Raw genomic sequence first — 10,045 nt, forward strand, 5'->3', positions numbered from 1 at the left:
TAATCAGCTAGGCCTATTGCCACGCAGGCTTCCTGAATAGACATAGGCCTGCCTAAAAGCTTGCGATTTGAAACAATCAACAGCAATTTTTTAAATGAAGGTATTGATCCTCAATTCCTCTGTGGCTATGTCAGGCTTTCTGGTGAAGTATGTTGAAGTATTTTATTTATTTCTGTATAGACAGGATTCATTATATACACTACCATTCAAAAGTGTGGGGTTACTTAGAAATGTCCCTGTTTTTGAAAAAAACTTTTTTTTGTCAATTTATTGTTGTTATTGTTAATGTTGTAAATGACTAATGTAGCTGGAAACCCGCTGATTTTTGATGGAATATCTACATAGGTGTACAGAGGACCATTCTCAGCAACCATCACTCCTGTGTTCCAATGGCACGTTGTGTTCGCTAATCCAAGTTGATCATTTTAAAAGGCTAATTGATCATTAGAAAACCCTTTTGCATTTATGTTAGCACAGCTGAAAACTGTTGTCTGATTAAAGAAGCAATAAAACTGACCTTCTTTAGACTAGTTGAGTATCTGGAGCATCAGCATTTGTGGGTTCAATTACAGGCTCAGATTAAAATCTCTTATGAACTTGAAAGAGGGGGAGTCTAAAGATGCAACAACTAGGATGGGTTGCTGATATGACTGGAATTGTGCCTTTGGCTCTGGACAACGAAAGAAAGTTGATACGAAAACCAATAGAACAGGAGCGAAATGGCATAGCGGTGGGTCCAATAGGGAAGTACATGGAAATACATTTGCCTAATGTACACTACCGTTCAAAGTTTAGAAATGTCCTTGTCTTTACGGAACTGCTATCAGGTGTGCTGTTTTAGAATAGTGATTTACAGCAAATTGCATTTTGGCAAATGTTTGAAAATGACGTTTTATTGGCTGCTTCATTACAGGAGTTGCGTGTTCTGTTAAGAAGCATTACCATAATCTAAGTATGATTTCTGTTATTCTGAGCACCGTGGGTGGATGCCCTAATGGGTTACTTATCCAATGCATATGGTTCCGGTAAATTTCTCAAATTGCCAGTAAATTAAAATCTTCCCTGTCACGTTGTCCGGACTCTCACACCCCTCCCCTCTCTATCACAGAGCGAACGCAGCATTCAGCCCCTCGTTTACACCCTCATTCACTCACTCCCTCTCAGGCGGTGTGGAAGCTGTGCTGGATTTTACCACTCATCCGTTTGCAACGGAATAGAGCAGGGAGTGATAGAGAGGGGAGGAGAGGATCGGCCATGGGGCAGTTGTGTTGCTTTCCCTTCTCCCGAGCGGAGGAGAAGATCAGTAAGTGTGTGTGTGTCTGTCTTATGGTTTGCATGTGGCTGGGACTCTAAATCAGATCTATAGGAGAAATAAAGGGGCTCATAATTGTAGTGTGTGTGTGTGTGGGTAAGTATGTGATTTTGTGTGGGTGTGTACTTGTATTTGCACTTTAGGTCTCATCTTGGCGTTGCGGAGGAGTTTACAGTCCAACACCGTGCACATGCCATAAATGTGCATGCTCCTGTCTCTGTAACTAGTGTGTAGATGTGGACTTGGGGCTGTCTGTCAAAGTGACAGTTTCTCTTTCTAGAGCTGCTGTGCGCCAACAGCCTCTCCAACAATGGACATTGCAGCACTCTCAGCACTGGCAGCTCCCATGCTGCCAACCAATGAATGTTTCATTTCTCAAGACAGTTTTATGAGTTGGTCCAAAGGTCTGACCAGTCTGGAAAAGTTAGGTTAAATTGGGATGTATTTTTTGATTTGGCAGGATTTTCTGTCTGCATTCTTTCTCTGTCTCAAACTCTATGCAGCCCTTTCTCTCTGAAACACTGCAGTCAGAGAGCTTGCCTTGTTCTGAGAGCCTGTTTGCCCTACTTCTTGCTAGGGGGTGAGGGGGAGTGAGAGAGGGAAAATAGAGGGATGGCGAAGAGAATGAGAGGGGTGAATAGGTTTGTTGTAAGAGGTCAGATGCTTGTTGGGTGATGACTGACGTCGCCATCCCTCGTGAGCACAGCTGGGTGCGAGAAGCGTGTGCTCGTTTCGCCGCTGGCTGGCCGTGTGAATACTGTATTTTCCATGGAAAAAGGGGCTGTCTTTTGTTCCACCAGCACAAACTGAGCCCAGAGCCTCTGACAACCCCGACAGGGCTACATAATGGCTTTGGGATTTTAAAAGGCAGCATGGCGGAGAGGGGTGGGGTGGTGGTAAGAGGGGGGATTGTACCCAGCTAGAGCTGATCGGTATGCCTGTCCTTCACAGTGCAGTTAACAGCCACTGGAGGAGAAAAGATGGGGGAATGACTCAGAACAAAACCACACACACAGAAAATCTGTGCTAGTTGCCTTATTTGGATCTGTGATACAATTCTCATTTCAGTGTGTTCTATGCTGCATCCATATTGTGAGAGAAACCTTGATTGGTTTCTTGCTATGCATTATTGTCCTGCTTGTTGCTGCCTGTCTGCACTCCTCTCTGTCTGTCTTTCTGCTTGCTTTTATGTAGCCACTGTGCCCTGGGAAAGAGGGCACTCCTTTTCTCTCCTGCCATTTGTTCTTTGCTCCGTCTCATACTGGATGTTTTATTATAAAACATTTAAAAATCACCTTTATTTAACCAGGTATGCTAGTTGAGAACAAGTTCTCATTTACAACTGTGACCTGGCCAAGATAGAGAGACATGATTTGCTTTATCACACACACAGCCTTTGCTAACCTCGTTAGGAAAGATTGGAGCTGAGACCCAATGACAACTTTGTCAGGCCACCAGGCCCCCTGTCGCCTCATTTCCATTAGATGACCTGGTGGTTTAGGAGGAACTCTCCTCTCAGGATCTCTCTAATGGAGCTGCCGTTTCATCAGGAAATACCTCCAGACAGGCCCCACTGCACAGCTCCCCCTCCCGGGGATGGAGGAAAGCAACTTACATTTCTGGCATTTCTAATGAAATGTCTGGCCACAAGAGTGGAGGAGAGAGGGCAACAGAGAGACAGACTGAGTGAGTGGTGTTCGATACCTGCATAGTTCAATACTCTCAACCTCATTCTAATGCTATCGCCATGATTACGAAACCTAGGCGAGACTGGGTTTGGGCTTCCATTGTCTCAGTCCAAATGAAAAGGTGAACCACCTCTCTCTCTGATACGCCCTGCTGGCCAGCTCTTAATCTGTCAGCCGTATCGCTCACACTATTGTGGGTGCTGATGGAGCATTTACTGCTCTCATAAGGTTGTGCAGCAGCTAATGGAATAGAGTTTAGCCTCTCCGGCTACTCAATATTATAGCTAGAGTGGAAGAGAAAGTCTAGTCTACGATGTTCAGGTTTGCTGTCAAGTCAACGCAAAGCTGTCTCCTCTAGGTGTGATGTATGCATACCTAGAAATAAAATGACTAGCATAGAGTTCAATGGATGTATGCACAACCTTATATGTATTGTACACTGTGTCTCTGTTCTGAGGACTTCCATGGTTCAAAGTGCACTCTCCTGCCTTGATTGAGTTGTGTTTTTCTTCACACTCCTGACGGTGAGGAACTAACGCTCCACGTGTCACTAATATAACGGCTCTCTCTTTATTCTAATCTTCACACTGTAGGTTAACAAAAAAGGTAATTACTTTGCAGTCTAAAGAAAGCTAATTATTTATCCACCTTTGCTGTAAGTATTTAATTAAATGTCTTTAATTAAATCCCTAAGAGAAAAATAATACTCTTAATCTTTCTTAATCTGACTACTTGATTCTGTAACACAGTGGTCCTCTGAGTACAAGACCATAAAACACCACATAAATCAAATGTGTGAAGTATTATGAGTACTTTTGAAGTACTATTTCAAAATGAGTGTTGACATTTATCAAGCTCAAATCATTCAGCACTGAAATCAAGGTATGCTCTGTCAATCAATCAAAATATGTATGGCCAATCTAAAAACTGAATAGACTAATTGCCACACAAACTCGTCTGTGAGAAATGGAGTCTGATTTGATTTGAGAAGTGCTATTCTGTTGCTAAATGGCTATTGTTTGTCTTGCAGATCTTTTTCAGAGCGGGCCTCGGGCTGCTCGGACAAGTACGTGCCTCTCTGTCTCTGTGGGCTCTCTGAGGCCCAAAGCACCATTTCATTTAATGCACTGTATTCTCCCTGACTCCCTCCCTTGACATGTTATTGTGTTGACTGACTCACCAACACTACTGGAGCAACTGCATGAAAGATTGATAGCAGTGTTTGTCCTGCTTTAGTCTCCGCTAGCTTCTCAGTGTTCTCACTGTAAATACCCAATCCCCTGTCATTCTAATGCACAATCCCAACTCTAATACACTGGCAGACTGTCACTGATACAATAGCTAACAAGAGAACATTACTGCAGGCACTGACTATCTCATGCAGCTATAGCCACAGTGAATTCACAGACCCTTAAAAACAGGTCACTTAATTTCTCAAATGTACTTCCCAGTCTCTGTGAATGTGCTTTGATACTGTATGATCTTACCATCACTACTAACTGATTAACTTTGAGCCTTGAAGAGCTTTTAACCAGGGGGGCTCTTGTTGTGTTGACAGAAGTTGACACTGGGCTGGAATAGAGCAAGTGTAATATAGCCTAGACCTGCTAGGCTGCATGGTGTGAGTAGTAACAGGGTAGTGATGCTAGCTGTTGTGATGTCGTTGGTTCTATAGGTGTCAAGAGGGGTCCGGAGCCTGACGATGAAGAGCTTGTGAGCCTGAGTAAGAGGCTGGTGGAAGACGCCGTGCTGCTGGCCGTGCAGCAGTTCATGGACGAGACTCAACACAACGGGGCCACGTCATCTGACACGGCGCGGCCCTCAGACAACCTCAACACTAACGCTGTCAAAACAACCGACACCAGCACCAGCAGCAAGTGACCACAGCCAATTCCCCCAGGCAGCACTGGACACTAACCAGTCAGGCAGTCAGCCAGCCAGCCAGCCAGCCAACCGGCCCAGGAGCCAATGGGCAGTACTGTTACTGGATCAAGCCCAGTTGAGGTGTTTTACTAGAGAAGGAAGAAAGGTTTTGTGGCAAAACTCTGGATTGAGTGTGGAATCCATATGCAGTTTTATGTGTACTTGATTTTGTGTACCTGATTGTCACCAATGATCAAGGCAGCCTCGCGCCACACAATCCCTCCTGTCATGTCTGTCAGTCCATCTGTCTAGTGTGGACCTTTGTTCATTCTTGATTTATCTGTGACCTGGGAGAAAGAGTTGGCCTTCTGAAGGAAATTTCTGTTCTGATTAATATGCTATGTGAGGTGTGGGTCGTTCCAATGCTCAGAGTGGAGCTGACATGTCACGACACACACTACAGACTGATCTTGGTTAGGTTAGGCTGTACCTCGGCCCTCCAAGGTGCAGTCAGTACATTCACTGTCTTTCTACTAAGCTAAAACAAAACAGCACTACAAAAGGAACTGCAACTCAAAAACCTGAGACAAGGGAAAATGAGCTCATCTATGCAGCTGGACAATATGCTGTGAACTATGTTTACATGATCCTGTCTCATCTGTGCTGTATGTGGCTAAAACTTGAAAAGGTAAATGAAGAGTGGGTCCCATGTGCTACCTGTGGTAAAATATGCATGTTAAAATATGACAACTAGGTTGACCTACCAGCAATGAGGATCATGTTAGGTTCGTGTTTGTTTGTTTGTCCCCTGTAGGAGGGGCTGGTGATGCAGCAGGCCTGGTTAGGAAGGCCCAGTGCACACACAATCATTCTCTGTCTCAGAACCTACAGGACATAAAGGAGCATCTATCCCAGCCGGCTGTCCAAGCTAGCATCCGCCAGGAGATCTCTGGCACCTGACTGACTGAACACTCCCAGCTCCCACCAGCAGTGCGGAGACAGCACCAAGGAACTACAGATACTGTAGTAGGCTAGTGTACTACACACAGTAGATAGATACAGTGCATTCGGAAAGTATTCAGACCCATTGACTTTTTTCCATATTTTGTTACGTTACAGCCTTATTCTAAAATGGATTGAATGTTTTTTCCCTTCATCAATCTACACACATTGGGTATTGTGACAAAGCAAAAACTGTTTTTTTTAAAACTTTTTGCAATTTTATAAAGAATTATATTAACTAAAATATCATATTTACATTAGTATTCAGACCCTTTACTCAGTAATTTGTTGAAGCACCTTTGGCAGTGATAACAGCATCGAGTCTTCTTGGGTATGACGCTACAAGCTTGGCATGCCTGTATTTAGGGAGTTTCTCCCCTTCTCTGCATATCCTCTCAAGCGCTGTCAGGTTGGATGGGGAGTGTCGCTGCACAGCTATTTTCAGGTCTCTCCAGAGATGTTAGCTCGGGTTCAAGTCCGGGCTCTGGCTGGGCCACTCAAGGACATTCAGAGACTTGTCCCGAAGCCACTCCTGCATTGTCTTGGCTGTGTGCTTAGGGTCGTTGTCCTGTTGGAAATAGAACCTTTGCCCCAGTCTGAGGTCCTGAGCGCTCTGAAGCAGGTTTTCATCAACATCAAGGTTTTCATCAACTTTACTCCGTTCATCTTTCCCTTGATCCTGACTAGTCTACCAGTCCCTGCCACTGAAAAACATCCCCACAGCATGATGCTGCCACAACCATGCTTCGCCGTAGGGATGGTGCCATGCTTCCTCCAGACGTGACGCTTGGTATTCAGGTCAGAGTTCAATCTCGGTTTCAGCAGACCAGAGAATGTTATTTCTCATGGTCTGAGAGTCCTTTAGGTGCCTTTTGGCAAACTCCAAGCGGGCTGTTGTGCCTTTTACTGAGTGACTTCCGTCTGGCGACTATTATAAATACCTGATTGGTGGAGTGCTACAGAGATGGTTGTCCTCCTGGAAGGACTATCCCATCTCCACAGAGGAACACTGGAGCTCTGTCAGAGTGACCATCGGGTTCTTGGTCACCTCTCTGACCAAGTCCCTTCTCCCCTGATAAGCTCAGTTTGGTCGGGCGGCCCGCTCTAGGAAGAATTTTGCTGGTTCCAAACTTCTTCCATTTAAGAATGGTCCATCATTCTGTGATGACCACTGTGTTCTGTGATCGGCCACTGTGTTCTTAGGGACCTTCAATGCTGCAGAAATGTTCTGGTACTCACCCAAGATCAATGCCTCGACACAATCCTGTCTCGGAGCTCTACGGACAATTCCTTTGACTTCAGGGCTTGGTTTTTGCTCTGACATGCACTGTTAACTGTGGGACCTTATATAGACAGATGTGTACCTTTCCAAATCATGTCCAATCAATTTAATTTGAATTTAGTTTGATTATTTAAAAAAATAATAATAATATTGATGGAAACAGGATGCACCTGAGCTCAAGTTTGAGTTTCATACTGTAAAAAAAGTATTTGTTTTATATTTAATACATTTGCAAACATTTCTAAACTTGTTTTCGCTTTGTCATTATGGGGTATTCTGTGTAGATTGATGAGAAAATATTAGATTAAATTATTTTAGAATAAGGCTGTAACAAAATGTGGGAAAAGGGAAGGGGTCTGAATACTTTTCTAATGCACTGTACCACAGAACGAACACAACAGGAAGTATACACTTTTCCATTATTCATTTTATATATTTTTTAAAGAAAATGTTTAATTTTGAAATGAGTAGAAAGAAACTAGTTGGGGGGGAAAAAAGCACATTGTGAATTTCAGTTTTTTTTTACTTGCTTTTAGCACTATGCTTTAAATACCACTTCCAAGTGGCTTTAATAAAGACAGAGGCTATTCACTGAGGCTTTCGTTTGATGTTTTTGTTGATCTTTTGCATAATTTCACCAGAACCTTAATATATGCTTTGTCACAGATGTGTCATGGGATGCTACAACATTGTCTGCTTCCTTGCTCATGGTCTCAACAGTCGAGATGTTGTTCTGTATACCAGGTGTGCTGGATGTCAACTGTTTGTGTATCATGTCTAGCCACAATACAAAAATCATGATATGAAGATTGATTTAACAGAGTTTGTTTCCCATGTGGTTTTAGATGATTTGTTTTTATTTAACCAGGACAAGACCCTTGAGGTTAGAAACCACTTTCTCAAGGGGGACCTGGAAACTATGGTGTCTATCTTGGGCGATGGGAAGGTTAAAGGCAAAGAGCTCTCACTCTTAGGTGCAGTGATGGCGAGCCTTGTGTAATGCACACAGTACCCTTATATTCGGATTTCCTCGCAACAGATGGGTCAGTGACTTCTTCTTGTATTTTTAAAGCATCTGCCTCAAGCTGTTTTTCATTTTTTTACTCATATGCTTCTATTTTTGGTCTTCGCCCTCAAAGCTCCCGTTCGCCTCAGCTCTGGATCCATCTGCCAAAGCAGGAGAAAAAGACAAAGGAGTGCACAGCGTGAGTGGATAAGGATTGGCAGGCTGTGGGCTGAAACTATACTTATCATTTTTTGAATCTCTGGTTTTGACCTGCTCCGATCGATACACGCTCCCTGCCAGAGCCACTACACGCTTAAATAAAAAAGGGGCTAGCTAGTACCTAAATGGGTTATTCGGCTGTACCCATAGGGTTTTACCTGGAACCAAAAAAGCTTCTACTTGGAACCAAAAACAGTTATCCTATGGGGACAGCCGAAGAACCCTTTTTTTAAGAGTGCAGCCTTCTCTTCAGACCAGTCTTTATCATCATAAACTCCCCTCTACTCAATAGCTCTCAGTATGATATGACCACTGCATTGAAGCCATTGGGTTGTTCTTGAATTGTGGAGGTATTTTCATCCCTTGGCTTTGTAATCATAAAAATGTAAAGACAATTACACATCATACATGTTTTTGTTTATATTTTACGCTGTTTATCAATGATAACATAAGTCCTTTATACTGCAAAACTATGTTAATGCAAAGTGTCTTGTGTAGAGTTGTTGTGAAATGTTTTGGGGATTTAGAGACATCTATTATTTAGAATTCTAGAAAGTGAACGAAAGTATTTCATATATTGTATAGATCAATAAAAACAAAAGGCTATTAAAATACCTATTTTCGGCTAGTATAATTAATGTCTGTCCCTCAGTTTTATGTAATTGGTGTTACCATCTTGAAAATCACAATTCTCTCCAGTGGAAAACTGTATCAGGGGAGGGGTCTATATTAAAGAAAATTGTTAGCTAATCACACCCTTTTAATGGCATAGTTTCCATTGATAATTGTGTCTAAAACCAAAATGTCACTTGGTTTTAATTTAAATGAAGGGAAATAACATTTTAAGTGATCTGATTAATAATTTTGTGCAAAGGATTTTTAAAGGATTAATCACCTTAGATTTGACCATCTGTGGGCTCCATTTAAGAAAATCCTCAACTTAAAATGTCTCGTGTTACTACTGATACTAGTGACACAATGTTAAAAAAAAAAGTAATTAAGTGGAACTGACAGTATTTGAACTACTTTGCAGATATGAAACAGATAATCATATCAGTCAAAAATATAAAATTCCCAGTTTATGCTACAAAACCAACTTCATAAGAGGTTTTAAAAATAGGTATTGTTTTCCTCAACATTCCATGATGTACACTAAGGCATTGTTGGCAGAATAGATTGATTCAGTTCAATGCATAATTCATATAATTCACCAATGTGTTTCTTGGTAGTCCCCAAAACAATATTGCTATCAGCTTGTAAATCACAGCTGCCCTGGTACATTGTTTGCTGCCTACATTCAGGATGCATGGTTTCAGTTTGAATGGCTCAATATTTTGTATCACGTTTGAAAGTAAGACCCAGGTGCAGACAGTGTCTAAGTAACAGAAGTTTATTAAATCGAACACGGGCAGGCAAAGGAACAGGACGGCAGGTAGGATCAAGTCAGGCAGAGATCGGTAATCCGGAGTAGTGGGGCAAAGGTACAGGGTGGCAGACAGGGTCAAGGCAGGCAGAAAGGTAAAAAACGGGAGAAACTAGAAACAGGAACTATAGACAAGACAGGGGCAAGGGGGAAACCACTGGTAGGTTTGATGAACAAAACAAACTGGCAACAGACAAACAGAGAACACGGGTATAAATACACAGGGGAAGATGGGGCGACACCTGGAGGG

At 42.6% G+C, this 10,045-nt stretch overlaps 1 pseudogene; it reads left to right on the forward strand.

Moving 5' to 3' along the window:
* LOC115107708 (A-kinase anchor protein 7-like) overlaps nt 1–8,990 on the forward strand; it is a 35,355-nt pseudogene extending 26,365 nt beyond the window's left edge.
* The last annotated feature ends 1,055 nt before the right edge of the window (nt 8,991–10,045 follow it).

The sequence above is a fragment of the Oncorhynchus nerka genome, linkage group LG24 (genome assembly GCF_034236695.1).
Source record: "Oncorhynchus nerka isolate Pitt River linkage group LG24, Oner_Uvic_2.0, whole genome shotgun sequence".
NCBI classification, from domain to species: Eukaryota; Metazoa; Chordata; class Actinopteri; order Salmoniformes; family Salmonidae; genus Oncorhynchus; species Oncorhynchus nerka.